Source organism: Pseudophryne corroboree, chromosome 8, assembly GCF_028390025.1.
Source record: "Pseudophryne corroboree isolate aPseCor3 chromosome 8, aPseCor3.hap2, whole genome shotgun sequence".
Classification (NCBI taxonomy): Eukaryota; Metazoa; Chordata; class Amphibia; order Anura; family Myobatrachidae; genus Pseudophryne; species Pseudophryne corroboree.
Window position 1 is genome coordinate 259746937 of NC_086451.1, and position 18157 is coordinate 259765093.

The window sequence follows — 18157 nt, forward strand, 5'->3', positions numbered from 1 at the left end:
TGCTAGGGGTGTATAACCCCCACAGAGTTTGTTCACATATTGTAAGTCAGATGTGTACTAAGTTTGGTGTAAATTGCTCCAGGCCTTCCACAATTATGCTGTCTGCTGACATACTCTGTGCTGCAGTCCCACCCCTAGGGATGCTAGGGGTGTCTGAGCCACACAGTGTTTGTTTCCCAAGTGTAAGTCATATGTAGTTTGTTGTAAATTGCTGCAGACATTATTATTGTTTTTATTATTATTACCAGTTACTTATATAGTGCACACATATTCCGCAGTGCTTTTACAGAGAATACAGTGCTTTTACATCAGTCCCTGCCCCAGTAGCGCTTACAATCTATTTCCCTATCACATGTACACACAGACACATTCACACTAGGGTTAATTTGTTCAGAGCAAATTAACCTACTAGTAAATTTTTGGATTGTGGGAGGAAACCAGAGTTGCCGGAGGAAACCCACGCAAGTACGAGGAGAATATACAAACTCCACACAGTTAGCGCCATGGTGGGAATCGAACCCATGACCTTAGTGCTGTGAGGCAGTAATGCTAACCATTACACCATCCGTACTGCCCTGGAGTTATGCTGTCTGCTGAAATACTCAGTGCTGCTGCCTCACCCCTAGGGGTGCTAGGGGTATCTTCCCCCCACAGTGTTTTTTCCCAGATTGTAAGGCATATGTGTACCAATGTCTCCTGTTATACTCTGTGCTGCTGTACCCCCACTGGGAATGCTAGGGATTTCTAAATGTGTCAGTTGCCTCGGCCGTGTTTTAATACGTTTGTATGTCAAATTTCACTATCTTCGCTTGTAAACTGTGGACTTGTATAGAAAGACAGAAGGACAAATTTTCGCTTTTATATAGTGTATATATACAGGTTGAGTATCCCATATCCAAATATTCCGAAATACGGAATATTCCGAAATACGGACTTTTTTGAGTGAGTTAGTGAAACCTTTGTTTTTTGATGGCTCAATGTACTCAAACTTTGTTTAATACACAAAGTTATTAAAAATATTGTATTAAATGACCTTCAGACTGTGTGTATAAGGTGTATATGAAACATAAATGAATTGTGTGAATGTATACACACTTTGTTTAATGCACAAATTTATAAAAAAATATTGGCTAAAATGACCTTCAGGCTGTGTGTATAAGGTGCATATGTAACATAAATGCATTCTGTGCTTATATTTAGGTCCCATCACCATGATATCTCATTAGGATATGCAATTATTCCAAAATACGGAATAATCCGATATCCAAAATACCTCTGGTCCCAAGCATTTTGGATAAGGGAGACTCAACCTGTATATATGTGGTCTTCAGGTTGCAGAATGTCGGGATCCGGTGCACAGTATACCGGCGCCGGAATCCCGACACCCGGCATACTGACACATATTCTCCCTCATGGGGGTCCACGACCCCCCTGGAGGGAGAATAAATAGCATGGCACGCGTAGAGCGCCACCGTGCCCGCAAGGGGCTCATTTGCGCTCACCACGCTGTCGGTATGCCGGCGGTCGGGCTCCCGGCACCGGTATGCTGGTCGCCGGGAGCCCGGCCGCCGGCATAACATACTACACCCATAAATATATATATATATATATACTGAAAAATAGGTCGGCAGTCCCAAAAAACTAATATCTTGCTCCGGTGCCCTCTGTGATGCTGGTAACATTGTTTAAGAAAGGTACAGCGGCACTCAGAGTCTTTATGAAAAGTCAAATGTATTAAGAAAACATCAAATAACCATCAAATGTTTTCTTAATACATTTGACTTTTCATAAAGACTCCGAGTGCCGCTGTACCTTTCTTCAACATTATATATATACATATATATCTATATCTATATATATATATATCTATATATATATATATATATACAGAGAGAGAGTGAGAGAGAGTGAAAGAAAGAAAGAGAGTAGGGGGTGGGTCTAAATGACGTAATTCATGACTTTTAGCCCCGCTAATTCACACCACCAATGTATTTTCTCTATTTTTATATTCATCCTGCCCGCGTCACTAGGAAGCTGGCATGTGTAGGCGGAATGCGGAAGAGGCGCATACCCTTCCGGGGCTATGGGGGACTACCAGGGGCGGATCCAGAAGAAAATGATAGGGGGGGCACCATGGAAGGGGCAAGTACATTTGCGTGCGGCTTCGGTGCATGTGAGGTGGCGCTTCTTATACAATGCCCACAGTTGTAGCGCTCATTATGCAATGTCCACTGTACTGGTAGTGCCCCTTATATAGACCCCATAGTAGTGGTGCCCCTTATGCAATGCCCGTATTGCCCCCAGTAGTAATGTTGCCTGTAGTAATGCCCCCAGTCATTATGCCCCCAGTGGTAATTCCCCTGCAGTCATGACCCCAGTAGTTTACCCCCCCCCCTTTAGTTTGGCCTCCAAGTAGTAATGCCCCTGTAGTTAAGCCGCCAGTGGTAATGCCCCTGTAGTTACACCGCCAGTAGTTGGCCCCCAGTAGTTTGCCCCCAGTAGATGCCCCCCCAGTAATAATGTTCCCCAGCAGTTTGCCCCCAGTAGATGCCCCCTAGTAATAATGTCCTCCAGTAGTTTGCCCCCAGTAGTAATGCCCCTTAGGAGTTTGCCCCCAATAGACGACCCGCCAGTAGTAATGCCCCCAGTAGATGCCCCCCAGTAATAATGCCCACAGCAGATGCCCCCCAGGAAAAATGTCCCCCAGTAGCTGCCCCCAATAGATGACGCCCCCAGTAGATGCCCCCCAGTAATAATGCCCCAGTAGCTGCCCCCAATAGATGACCCCCCAGTAATAATGCCCCCCTACGAGTTTGCCCCAATAGATGACCCCCCTGTAGTAATGCCCCCAGTAGATGGCCCCCAGTAAATATGGCCCCCAGTAGCTGCCCCCAATAGATGACCCCTCAGTAGTGATGCCCCCAGTAGATGCCGCAGTTATAATGCCCCCAGTAGTTTGACCCCCCAGTAGTAATGCCCCTTGTTGATGCCCCCCAGTAGTAATGTCCCCCATAGTTAGCCCCCAGTAGATGCATTAAGTAAGAAAAATACATACTTACCGAGCCCCGTTCCCGCGCCGCTGCAGTCCTCCTCCTCCTGGCGTCCGCTCCTCAGTCACTCAGCACTATGAGAGAGACGTCATGACTGACGTCTCTCCCATAGCGCACAGTGACAGCGCCGGAAGCCGGAGCTCAGTACTGAGCTCCTGCCACCGGCTGCCGCTGTGCAGGGAGACGGGCGCCCGCTGGTAACACAATCTCAGCGGGCGCCCGTCATCTCCCTATGCGGCGGCGGCACGGGGGGGGGGGGGTCACAAATGACAGGGGGGGCACGGGCCCGAGTGCCCCCCCCCTAAATCCGCCACTGGGGACTACCCTAAAAATTTGGAGTCTCCCGCAGCTTTCGTGAGGGTAGGCAAGTATGAGTGGAAAAATCACATATTGCATATTGATACAGTTTCCAGGACCTTGGGAACAAATTAAATTTATTTCAATTAGGGCCTGATTCAAAGATGGACGCAGGAGTCCTGCAGCATGTAGATTTTTGATTATCTGAATATGTTCCGAATGGGCCTTGTGATGTCGCCAGTAGTTTCCCTCTGCCACTGCTTGATTCACAGGCAGCAGCATTGAGTGGTGGGGGAAGGTCTGTGTTCCTGGAAGCGGGGCCATGTCACCCCTGTTTTCTGAGCTGAGTGAACATCGTGGCCGATGTTGGATCCCAGCTTGCGACGTCTGTCACAGTGCCGAGATTGCAGCTTTATGCAGAAGGAGTCTCTTCTACTGAGAGGTCTCCTGCATGTTCCCTCCTGCAAATTGCTTACAAGCAGCTTTGAATTTCCGTCCATCTCTGATTCAGGCCGTTAATTCTCATACAAAATTAATTTTCATTTAGTGCTTTTTCGGTTAGCAAATCACCAGCACTAAATGGTGGATTGCTGTAAACCTGTGCCCACATGTTCTATGGTTAGGTTAATGATGTAACAAGTGATGTAAACGTAGCTTTTTGTTACGGTTACGTGATTTCAAATTTCCCTATTATACTCATAGATCCTAATTTTTTTTGTTGCCATTATATATCGGGGCTTCTGTATAATGTTGATATATTGAATTATTACATTTATTTACAATATAGCATATCGATAGTCAGGGGCGGATTGGGAACAAAAAGCGGCCCTGGAAAAATTTGTACTAGTGGCCCCACATGGGCAGTACGAGAGGTGTAAGGTCTAGCCATGGGCCATGGCAGCAGCACCCTCCCCAAGACTTTCCAGATATTATGAGCACATTATATGATACACCCTTAGAATTTAGGAAACTATATCATTCTTTAGAAAGATATATTTTCTTGCTTATTACACCAACCGTAACCCAATCACTATTCACTCAATCTTATATGTCAGCCAAGCAGGCAGACAGAGCATACACTAGATCATCTGCAATCACAGGCTAAGTGGAAAAGTCATTTTCATATATGCAAATTGTTTGGCATCTTATTCATTATAAATAGGACCACATGTCCTCAAACAAAACAGGCCCCGCGGGTGCGCCGGCCCACCGGGAATCTTCCCTGTGGACCCTATGGCCAATCCGCCTCTGTCGATAGTTAATAATAAATTAGTTTTATAGATAAGATACAAGCAGACAAGTCTGGCCTTTTCAGGATAACCCAGATTAGGCAATATGAGGCTTTGCAGCTGTTGTGCACCTAGACATGCCAATCCCACCCTGTAACATGCACTATGCCCAATACCTAGCTGATATCTGCATGGTATTTGTGTGTAAAAAAGACAGTGCTATTGTTTTTACAACTAAAGCTGGGCATACGCTGTACAATTATATTGCAGATTATCTGTCAGATCTGGCTGGTTGGAATGAAAAAGTAGATAACACATGAAAGCAAATGACCATTTGCTTCCAAACACTGGAAAATGAAATGTCGTTCATACAAATTGGTTAAATCCACGAAATAACAAATTTCTCTGATTGACAGTCTTTGTTCGTTTTCCACTGTTTGTCAGAAAATGGTTGATTGTCTTTTGCTTTCATCATGATCTGTTACCAGATTTTCATTCTAACCAGCCAGATCTGTCCGATAATCTGCCAGATAATTGTATAGTGTATGCCCAGCTTTAGTTGCTCTGTGCCAGAATTAAAATCACTGATACCGCTTTCAGATTGCAAACCCGGGTTTGACTTGGGTCTGAGCAGGCTCAGATCCTTTCAGATTGCAGTTTTGACTTGGTTATTTCCAAGTTGGTGCCTTTCACACTGAACCCCGGTCACCCATGTTAAACACTGTGATGTGATTTAAAATGGACTTTTCTGGCTCACATTGATGAGGTTTCAAAGGAAATAGAAGGAGGGGCTGGGGACTGCTCTGAGCAGACACATAAACAGCCAATCAGCACCTTTCTCTGAGACCCGAGTTGAATATCCCGTGTCAGAGGCTTTACTGCACAGCGACCCGGGTCTGAAACATGTTTAACCCTTCTTTTAACCCGGGTTGAAATGCCAGGGTTATTGATGCGATGTGAAAGCGGTATATGTGGCATTTGTACTATGTACAGAACTACTACTGTGTGGCCGCTTCTTTCTGTAGTGGCTGAATTATGGAGAAACAAGTGAGTAGATTCAATTAAAGATACAACCTACCTACAATACTATTGGTTTGGGTTGTGTATGGGTTACCTGTGGCCAGGATCCCGGCGATCAGCATCCCGACGCCGGAATACCGGTCGCAGAATGCCAGTGGGGGTGGGGGGGCGAGTGCAATGAGTCCCCATGCGCTCGCCACAGGTTCTGTTCCCACTCTGTGGGTATCGTGGACACCCATGATTGGGAATAGTCCCTGCTAGTCGGCATGCCGACTGTCGGGATTGGGGGGGGGGGGGCGGGATGTAGGTGCCGGTAATTTGGAGACCGCTGGTCACATAACTATATCTCATTGGTTTCATAAATGTTTTGTACACAACAAAGCTTGTTCCAGAATCAGCACTCCAATGCAGACTAGATTAATGGACTGATATTAAACCTATTTATACATCCATAGTTCACCTGAAGTCACACATTAAATTTATAATTTGTTAGAAACAAGTAGAATTCAACTGTAATATGTATATTTACAGAGCATTGTTGTGATAAATAGTAAGGTTTCTATAGAAATATACGGATTTGGGTATTAGGCTTGATCTGTTTTTTTTTTTTTTTTTATTGGTTTTTGTTATGTAAATGTTGGATAAAAGTAATTTAAATATTGTTTTAGAAAATTAAACATTATTATTTTCTGTCTGTGCTAAATCTGTCATATTTCTGTTACAATTATAACTGCAAAAAAGTATGCTGGGGGTTGTGAAATTGCAGAAAGCAAAACCATATTTTTCCTCAGATACTATGGAACTGAGGTCAGCTGACCTGCCCCACATTAAACCAACTGGATTAGATGCTTTCAAAAGATTTAGTAATCGGGACAATTGGAGACGTTTACAGTGCAGGCACACATTAAATCTGATATATTTCTCTTGATTGGTTTAAAAAAAAATGCATTGTTCATACCAATGTATATACTGTATATTTGGTGTTCAGTTGATGACAGTTTCTATAAAGCGCATTAAAGAATATGTACATGTAAAACAATCACAAGCTTCCAAAAATGGTTAGGTTGATCAAAAGTAGTCAAATCATTAACTTTGGGTGTAACGTTGTAAGTTGTAGTAAGTAGATGTAAAAGTTGTAACAGTGAAACTTTTAGTGGTATTGTGGAGAAGTAACATTATTACTACCATCCATTTGCTTAGCATGTGTCTTTGTGGCCTTGTCTCTTGTTGCATTGTTGCTGGTATGTCAGACAGATTCACTCAATCGGGAGAGTGGATAAGCAATATCCTTTAAACATCTGGACAGCACTACAAGCAGTCTCTGTGGTATTTTAATCAATGCTGGTTGGTTGCCAGGGATAGTGCCATATCTCCCAGTTTACACAGTGACCTGCTGTATAATGCTGCTGGGTGGTAAGCCATTGTTCAAGCTATGTGTAAGTTGTGGTGTTTGGTATAAAGAGCTTTGCATCTCCGTATGCACCATAGAGTCACAAAGTGGGTTGGGACTGGCTGAACTGGAATCACTCTGCAGAGAGCCTGCTCCCTCAAACTGAGTCATCTTCTTCTTGAAGAGTTTCCTCTCTTTAGCTCTGCGATTCTGGAACCAGATTTTTACCTACAAAGGAAATAACAATAAGAATGGCTGTGAAGTGAGATCAATTATATCATTATGTGGGTTCGGTATGAATTACCGATGGACGGGATGCCGGCCGTCAGTATACGAACAGCGGCATCCCGGCCACCAGTATGCTGGCAGTGGGGCGAGAGCTAGCAAGCCCTTTGCGGGCACGATGGCTCGCTGCTCTTGCCACAGGTTATATTCTCCCTCTATGGGTGTCATGGACACCCATAGAGGGAGAAACACCTATCTCGCAGGTATTCCAGCGCCGGCATTGTACCGCTGTGCGGGATTCCGATGTCAGCATTGTGATCACCGGGATCCCGTGCAGCGGTATGTTAACCACTTCCCCTATATGTTATTATCATTTGTGTTTTAGTTTAAATTATATTATGCAGTAAGGATGAGTGAGCAATAAAAATATGACATATTTTCAATTATCCCTCTCATCACTTTGGCACCTTTTAGCCTTACTCTCTGTAAAGCAGACCAAGGTTCTATGGGGGTCATTCCGAGTTGATCGCTCGCTAGCAGTTTTTAGCAGTCGTGCAAACACTATGCCACCTCCCACTGGGTGTGTATTTTAGCTTAGCAGAAGTGCGAACGAAAGGATCGCAGAGCGGCTACAAAATATTTTTGTGCAGTTTCAGAGTAGCTTCAGACCTACTCAGCACTTGCGATCACTTCAGACTATTCAGTTCCTGTTTTGACTTCACGAACACGTCCTGCGATCGCCCAGCCACGCCTGCGTTTTCCCTGGCACGCCTGCGTTTTTCTGAACACTCCCTGAAAACGGTCAGTTGACACCCAGAAACGCCCTCTTCCTGTCAATCACTCTGCGGTCAGCAGTGCGACTGAAAAGCTTCGCTAGACCTTCTGTGAAACTACATTGTTCGTTGTAATAGTGCGACGCACGTGCACATTGCGCCACATACGCATGCACAGAAGTGCCGATTTTTTTGCCTGATCGCTGCGCAGCGAACGAAAGCACCTAGCGATCAACTCGGAATGACCCCCTATATTCCGTTTGCCTCTCCAACAAGTGGGGATAGTCGCTGACTGCACAGAGAAGTGCAATGCTTCATACTGTACACCAATCACTTGTGCTTCCTCCTGCATCCACTGCATTAGCAGCAAAGTTGCTCCCATCTACATATGGGTTCCGGTATGAATGGTCGACCATGTTATGGTCGACAGTCATTAGGTCGACCACTATTGGTCGACATTGACATGGTCGACGTGGACACATGGTCGACACATGAAAATGGTCAACACATGAAAGGTCGACACATGAAAAGGTCGACATGAGTTTTTTAACTTTTTTTGGTGTCGTTTTTTGCGTAAAGTGACTGGGAACCCCAATTAGTGCACCGCGTCCCCTCGCATGGCTCGCTTCGCTCGCCATGCTTCGGGCATGGTGCCTTCGCTTCGCTCGGCACAGATTACCGTTCCAATCGTAGTCCACGTGGATCGTAAAGTATGGAAAAGTTCCCCAAAAGGAAAAAAAGTTAAAAAACTCATGTCGACCTTTTCATGTGTCGACCATTTTCATGTGTCGACCATGTGTCCATGTCGACCATGTCAATGTCGACCAATAGTGTCGACCTAATGACTGTCAACCATAACATGGTCGACCATGTGAACGGATACCCTACATATGATCTCACTCCTAGATACTGTATCAAAATTCTCCCACCCTGCAATCAGTGCTTTAGGAGGAGGGATGCTAGAGCACACTGAGAAGCATGGGGCAAAGTTACAACTACCCTATTTCTGCCGCCATTAGAACATTAGAAATGTCCTGATTGAGACAAATCCCCCCCCCCCCCATGATGATAAGATCATCACATGGTCTGATATGTACATGTGTGTGGATAATCAGACCCCACTGCGATTATTACAACTTGAGATCAGGTGATTATGACTTGCCCTGCAAACTGTGCGAATTGTGAACTTTGTTTTCCTGTGATGTGGTAGTCTATATGCTTATGAAATAAATAAAACATGTTACTGGGTTTTCCTCTGAGTTTATAAGTCCATATTTAGGGAAGTGAGTGACATTCTGGAGGCTTATAAAGTGAACATCTCGTACGTACTTACCTGCCTTTCAGAAAGGCTTAAGCTGGCGGCCAGTTCAGTTTTTCGTCTAATGGTGATATATCTACTGTAATGAAACTCTTTCTCCAACTCCAGTCTCTGATGATCAGTGTACACGACCCGATATTTTTCTTTTGTCCTCGTCTTGCCTACATGAACAGATTTAGGGTGGTAATAATCATCATATTCATTTGACAACTTGTGTTAAAATATGCTAAAACATTTGGTTACAGGGAACATCACAATTTGAGGTTGCTGCCATAGCTAAGGTGTAAATGGGCGATGTTACAGAATATATTATCCATATGTGCCGATATTTTCCTGAATCAATGCTACACTATTTCTATCTATCCTAATGTTATATTTTTAGAATTGAATCAGAAAATTATACATGAAAGTCTATTCTACAGGTATTTCCAAAATATACTGTTGAACTACCTAAAAGTAGCAGGACAGGAAGATCAGCTCGGACCTCTCTGGAGCCCATACATTTATATGCATGCTGCCATTTCGCATTAGTTACTACTTTGATATATAAGGAAATGGTGACTCTTGGTGCTTAGGAGACTTGCCTCCAGGTGACTTTTGTACACTACTAAGACAGGATGTGAACAGCTCAAGGGGGGAAAAAAAGCAAGGAAACAAAGCAAAACACAACTGTGAAGATTAACAAACAAATACAACACTACCTACGTGTGCTAATGCTTTTGATCCTTCCTCATTCTCTTTGAAGTAAGTTTGAAATCATACAGAGGAACAAAGATGTCTAAATTGGTTCTGTAAATTCTATTGAGATGCTAATTTCTAACTGATAGCAGACAAAGGAGCTACAAGGTGATCTTATCAATGAACATCTCTGACAAGAGTAAGAAATGTAAAGTGTTGCTCAGACTCCCTTTCATGTTAGGGAAAGTACAGTAAGATTAAGAAAAGTGAACCAAAATATTTCTTCATAGCCATGAAAGAATAGTCTGGTTAACTCGTATAGAACATCGCAGGAAGATTGCTTGGCCTAACCTCAGTGACTGATTTGCTGCACCCCCCCCCCCCCCCAAAAAAAAAGTGTGTGTGTGTGTATATATATATATATATATATATATATATATATATATAAAATTCCAAAAGAAGGTGGCACTCACCAGACTTATTACCGTATAATACGGTGGTCCTTTATTCCAACGTTTCGGGTGTCACCTCACCATCAGGGACAAGATGACATGGTAACCAAACTGCTATATATATATTTTTTATATATATATACATACACACAATTACACTTAAATATGCATTGTGATGGTTGAAAAGTAAATAATTTGACGTACACCAAAATCTGTGTTGGTGCTGTAATTACCTAGGACAGTATCTAAACAGTTATTGTTATTCACTGGAACAAATGTGTACCATCCTTTACTGCATACTTGTGCTTCCTATTGGTTTGGCAGAAATGACTGTCTTCTACCCTATGGGAAATATCTCTGAAAAGGGACAATTGCTCAGTGTTTATTTATTGCACCTTCCCAAAGATGTTGATAGTATTAGTCTTAAGACTCCTTTTGTGTCATTCCAAAAAACCTGTTGTGCTTTTGTGACACTCTCTGTATAATAGTGTCCATTGTAGAGTAAGGTCCAATGTATTTTGCTTCACTTCTTCCCATGCTCAACCCCCAACTTTATGGCTTTGCCAGCTGTATTTATCTTTAGGGAACTTTGGAAGTTGGGGTATTATAGGCTATATTGAAATAATAAAAATGTTCTTCCTCAATGTAGGTACTAATAACTATGGCAAATGTACAACAAAATATGCTATGCAGGGCGAATCATTAAGGTTTAATATAAGAAAATTGTATGTGTCTTAACCTTTGGCCATAAAAGTCTTCTAAGGGCCATAAAAGCAAGTAGTCTCTTTTATTTGCTGTGAAAATCAGCACCCTTTCCGGCAGTATAACCTCAGGAGAAAAGTGGATATGGGAAGACAAAGCTGCATATCAAAGCCAAAGGAAAAGAAGTGTGAAAAAGTCTTCCTACCTCAGTATGACAGAAAACCATGGAGAATGTGGCCAGTTACAAAAAAACCACAGACCTCACAACTAGTTTAAAAAAACACTGCCAATTAGCATGAGAAGACCTGGCAGCCTTTCTGTCTACAGCCTTTCCCATTATACTCATTGATGTCTATGCAGAATTTCTCATACTCACCTCTGTAGCTGTGCATTCAGTATTAAAGTTAACCTGTCAGCAAGGACCCATTGCACCAGAAATGCTCATCTTTTTAGTTATTTACCTCTGCTTGTCTGTTTAGACAATGACTAGCATGATGATATTACAGATATCTGCATGTTTAAGAGTACTTGTAAGGTTATTGCTGTAGCTATGGAACTGCCATTTAATTGTAAATAGGGGGATGGGGAAATTTGCAGGACTGGTATCGGGGGCTCCAGGTTATTCTGTAATGTGTGGACTTACGCTGATATGCAATAGTATTGTTTTTCAGTGTCTAATTAATAGCAAGGCAGAACTGTCCCAGGTCCCCCACAAAATAATTTCCCCCTGCCATGCGGTACTGCTCGACCAGGTACATTACTGCCCAAGGGGTAAAACAAATCAAAGCACAATAAGCAGTGTTGAGAGCTGTGCGTGGCGTGACAAGACCAGACAACATTAGCTGCAGCAGGGCAGTGTAGTGTTTGCTGCACCAGCGCATTTGCTCATGCTCAATGCACATTGTCAGCATTACACTTATCCTGCTGGGAGGTATTCAATTTGCTGGCTGTCGGGATCCCGGCTGTCAGGATACCGACGCCGGAATCCCAACACCCGGTGAAATACCGGCAGTCGGAATCCCGACCGTTGGCCGAAGTCCCCACCCTGTGGCGAACAAAAGTTGCCACTGGGCCCAAAGCGTGGCGAGGGGACACCCTGTGCTCGCCGCCAGTATCCCGGCTGTCAGGATCCCACCGTCGGTCTCCTGACCGCCAGGATCCCGACACTCGGGATATTATACTGATCCTATCCTGCTTAATGGGAGGGATGCTGAGAGACTGATGTTTTAGTGGTCCCCTCAAGTTTCTTGCTGTGTGATCCCAATAAATCTTCATCAAGTTTAGCTTTATTATTGTTATCTATATTTAAATACTTTTAAATACTTTTTTTTTTTTACATTTGTTAATTAAAACATTTGACATGTTTACCTAGTCAGTTGTCATGCATAAAGGGCCTAAATACACTAGAACGATAATGCCCGATTTCATCCAATTTCGGGCATTCGGGCCAATATATTAGGTGAAATTGGGCATTTTGGATGTTTCCGGTCCGATCCGATGCGCGTTAGATCATTAGTGCTGCACTCGTGATATGTCGGTTCCCGCAGGCATGGCTGGGATTGCATAAGATATATCGCAAGCAAAATGTACCAAATCGTATGGAATCGTATGGAACGGGATCGGTATGAAATACCTCCAATCAAAATCCCGACGGTCGAAATCCCGACAGCAATTGACCGACGGTCAAAATCCCGACAAGGTCAAAATCCCGACATGGACAAAATACCGACATTTAAAATACCGACAAGGTCAAAATACTGACATGTAGAATGCCGACAGGTCAAAATACCGACATGCATTTTCATTGTTTTTGTGTGTATGTCGACATAGGTTGACATGGACACCATATAAGTGTACCGCGTCCCCTCGCATGGCTTGCTGCACTCGCCATGCTGCGGGCACGGTGCCTTGCTGCACTCGGCACACTATTATATTCCCCCTCCAGGTCCACTGGGATATGTAAAGTATGAACAAATCGGTTTCAATGAAAAAATCATGAAAACCTCATGTCGGCATTTTGACCTGTCTGCATTTTACATGTTGGTGTTTTGACCTTGTCGGTATTTTAAATGTCGGTATTTTGTCCATGTCGGGATTTTGACCTTGTCGGGATTTTGACTGTCGGTCAATTGATGTCGGGATTTCGACCATCTGGAATTGACTGGATCCCTATGGAACCACTCCCGGGAAGCTCCCGGTAGAGTTCAAGGGAAATCGCCTCCAACTTCAGCCTCAGACATATCGCTGTAGTGTATGGGGCCCTTTAGAGTGCACACATAGGGCCTGATTCTGACTGAGTCACATGTTCATGGCATTTTTGCTTCTGGTCGTGCATGAAAAACCCCTAAAAACTCCAGCGGCACGAGTTACATTGTGAGTACTCACAGAGGCGCATTTGCAATTGAGACACACAGTGTCAGAAATGTACTGCAGATGTGCTGGGCGACACATGAAAATGGTCCAACTTATGGGCAGGTTATGGGAATGTTGCGGAGGTGTCACTGAACTGGTTGTGTACAAAGACGCTTAATGGCTCACATTGGGGGGCCAAACACAGACAGAGAATCTGTACCTACCATAGGCCTAGTGTTAGTTTCGATGGTGCAACGATTGTGGCATCTAAAGATGCACCAAGCTGTATTACTACAACGCCTGAAGATGCTCAAACTCTGTGTCACAGGAGTGACATACTGTATACAATACAAACAGTCCCTATACAGTAATACCTGACTCACAAGACTCACTCATTAGTCAAATTTGTCAGTATTATGGCAATAAAAAAGCAATAAATAAATATTTTTTTCTTACATTTTTTGGGACCATGACCACTGGAGGTGTGCACATAGGGTGTAGTATGAGTGGCTGGCGACCGGGATCTCGGGGGCCAGCATTCCGGCACCGGGATCCCGACCGCCGGCATACCGACAGCTGGGCGAGAGCGCTAATGAGCCCCTTGCGGACTCGCTGCGCTCGCCACGCTGCAGGCACGGTAGCGCACCAAACTATTTATTCTCCCTTCGCGGGGGGGGGGGGGTCGTGCACCCCCAAGAGGGAGAATATGTGTCGGCATGCCGGCGGTCGGGATCCCGGCGCCGGTATGCTGAACACCGGGATCCCGGCCGGTGGCATACTGAAGACCACCTGTGCACATATGTACAGTGTATCTTGAACATATCGTACCCCACGTCCCCTCCTCTCCTCAGTCCATATCTAGGCACTTCCTTAAAGCACAGAGCATGTGTGTAGTCTGATATGTTCTAGGCGGAAGATTCATGAACATTTGGGGTCCTCTTAATAGAACATAATGTATTATATGGATAATCTTTTTGCAATTACTTTATCATCATTATGTGTTTTGTACTACTAAACATGTCACATCACTATTCCAAGTATGTTTATTGTATTCTTCAAACACAGGTTCGACCAGACAAATTTCGGATAGCACCTCAGTGTCTGCCATTTTTATCCAGTTCTGTTATACAGTTCCCCCATATGAAACTATATTTAATGGAATACATTACTGATCATTATTCCTTGTACAGGTTGAGTATCCCTTATCCAAAATGCTTGGGACCAGAGGTATTTTGGATATCGGATTTTTCCGTATTTTGGAATAATTGCATACCATAATGAGATATCATGGTGATGGGGCCTAAATCTAAGCACACAATTCATTTATGTTTCATATACACCTTATACACACAGCCTGAAGGTCATTTAATACAATATTTTTAATAACTTTGTGTATTAAACAAAGTTTGTGTACATTGAGTCATCAAAAAACAAAGGTTTCACTATCTCACTCTCACTCAAAAAAGTCCGTATTTCGGAATATTCCGTATTTCGGAATATTTGGATATGGGATACTCAACCTGTACTATAATACTGATAAAATGATGTCAATTCTCATATTGGTATTATTTCTGACTCTGAGATATTGTGTTATCTTCAGATATACTATTCTTTATTAATATATTATTTAAAATTTAGATTTTTCAAACTGATCATATTAATTACTATAGTGCTGCATATATTATATTATATTATATATATATATCATATTATATAAAATATATTTTTATTTGTAATATTTCTTTATATCCGTATTTTATGTACTTCTGACTAGTTAGTAGTTGTTAACTCAAGTTAGTTGCTGTTATGTCACTTCTTATGTTGTACTATAGAAAATCCAGGGGGAAATGTAATGGACAGTGATTTGACAAAATTGACAATTTATAGTGATATGTGCAGCATCATTTAAATCTAACCTGACTTCTGCCTTTAAATAAATTGCTGCCTTAAACCCTGCTACTAAAATCACTGATATTCTGCAATTATGACAAATCACTTTCATTACATTTTCCAGAGAGTGAAACTGATTTAGCAGTGACATTGCAAGTTTGGCTATTAGGGTAAATGTATACCTTATCTGACAGATGTGTACATTCACTATATATATATGTGTGTAAAAAAATGGATGCTTAATTTTTGTTGTTTTTCTACTGCAAAAGGTCAGTAGCGTTGTAATAATTTGCCTTAATTAGTGATACATATGTAAACCCGTTTCTACCTAAAGTGTCATCTCTACTCTAGGGGGTATATTTACTAAAGTGCGGCTTTATAGAAGTTAGAAGTAGAGATGTTGCCTATAGCAGCCAATCTGATTCTACTTATTTATCTAGCACCTCTATAAACCCACATTAATTACGGGCAGTACGGATGGTGTAATGGTTTGCATTACTGCCTCACAGCACTGAGGTCATGGGTTCGATTCCCACCATGGCCCTAACTGTGTGGAGTTTGTATATTCTCCCCGTACTTGCGTGGGTTTCCTCTGGGTTCTCCGGTTTCCTCCCACAATCTAAAAATATACTGATAGGGTTAATTTTGTTGGGATCCAATTAACCTAACATGAATGTGTGTGCGTGTACATGTGGTAGGGAATATAGATTGCAAGCTCCACAGGGGCAGGGACCGATGTGAATGGCCAAATATTCTCTGTAAAGCGCTGCGGAATATGTGTGCGCTATATAAATAACTGGTAATAAATAAATAAATAATTAATTAATTACCCAAGTCACTTAAAAATGTGAAAAGTTTATTGTCAATTAAGCAATTTTCATATGTAAACTGCTGAACAATTTAAGGCGCCCATCCACTAGGGAGTTTTATCTCAGCAATGAGTTGGATCCATTTTTGCTGCAATCTGGCTGGGAGCTTCCCGGGAGCCCTGCGACTGCCATTTGCTGCTTGAGTGTATTTTTTTTACAAGTGATTTATCTCATACACTCTAACGTTATTAAATCTATTTCTGTGAAATTGAGATAAATATGACGGGCAGCCCGTGTGATCTGTGATTGCTATGGGAGATACACGGGAGCGCGCCTTGCATCGCAATCGCACGAGAAGGACATGCAATGTGACACTTTTCATACAATCTGTCTCAGCAATCCGTCTCAATCGCATAAAAACAGGCCATATCGCACTAGTGGAGGGGGGCCTTTAGGCTTTGAAGGAAAGCACATCTCCCAGTAGCAGAATATTACACTGCCGTGTATGTAACTGAGAACGTGGACAGATCATTGCAGGCACCAGTGTCCTCCCGTGATGTCTCCAGACTAATGTCCGTACTGGGACACCTAGGTTTACCATTGTTTTTGTACTTATGCAATACTTTCCATGAAAATAAAATTCAGCTTCATAATATGTAGCATATATTGTGAGTTATTATTTTCATCAACAGTAAGAAAAAAAAAATCAACAATATTCCCATTATCTTGTGCATAGTTATTATTTTACTGGACAGAAATCAGCTTATCACTCTACAGCACAGGATACATGTATTGCAGATGCAGGACACACATATTTATTGTCTTTAAAGGTCTTTCTTTATCTGCCTTTATATTTAAACTTTTTAAAGGTCTGTTTCTTTATCTATAAACTAAAAGAAAGACCTTTTTTCAATCAGAAAGAATAACAGAAATAAAAGTTTTGCACTTGTGCCCAGCACAGTAAGATGCTTCCTCCTGTCACTCACCCGTAGATGTAGACTGCACAGTTTTCCTCATCCATTCATAAGAATTTTGACTTTGAGCGCTGGGTGAAAGCACTACTGTATGATTTCTTTCTGCTGAATGTAAGATCCCAAATCCAGATGGGTTTGGAGAATTATAGCCAGAAGAGCTGTAAGGGAATTGGCTGGGTGATAAGTCAGACGTCTGTAGAGTACTTGTGTTTGAGGGTGAGGCAGAGTAAGTATTCCAGTCCTCCCGAGGAGATGTATATTGTGATCCCCAAGCTCCACAAGACTGTGCTTGATTATCCATAGCGGGCACGTGGTGATATGACACATAGTTAAAATATGGTTGACCGGACGCATAATTCTGTCCTGTATTGTTGTTGTTTGTTGTTCTTACAGAAAGTGGATACATGCTATCGTCTTTTAACTCAAAATGTTGACCACATTGGATATTCATAGCTGTATCAGTCCTTCCATAGCCATCCTTAGCTGTAGAAATCTTAAAATGACCCCTGTTTCTTTTACTCCTTCGCTCTATCTATAAATGACCTCTACTAGCCCTGGAGTCTCTTTCCTACACATGACTAACAATGGTGTGACCAGGTGCTGGCAGTAACAGTTTACTAAGGTCCTGTCTGATGTTAGAGATAACTGCCTGCCCCCCAAATACATTTGCATTCAAATGAAAGGCTGGATATCCCAGTATCATCACCTTGTTGCTACTTTCAGTGCTTCCTTTTTATCCGGAGTCTTAATATAAACTTCCCCACATGCCCTGACCACTATCTGTTCATATTAGACTATTCCATACTAATCTGAGAACTTTTCTTTCTCATTGTTGATGCCAGAATTCCCACTCTGGCCCAGAAACTCTAGTAGAAATAAATAATAAATTATATTTTCCTACAATAATGTCTTTAGCTATTATAAAAGTATCTGATTCCTGACACTGGGCGGGAAGTATCAAGTAGGGGGTGCTAACAGCCTTGGCGAGCCCCGATAAT

General features: G+C 42.6%; 1 pseudogene; it reads right to left on the reverse strand.

Annotated features, from left to right (window-relative positions):
- Positions 1–6913: 6913 nt before the first annotated feature.
- Positions 6914–17610, reverse strand: LOC134947701 (homeobox protein CHOX-CAD-like; annotated as a pseudogene).
- Between the last annotated feature and the right edge of the window lie 547 nt (positions 17611–18157).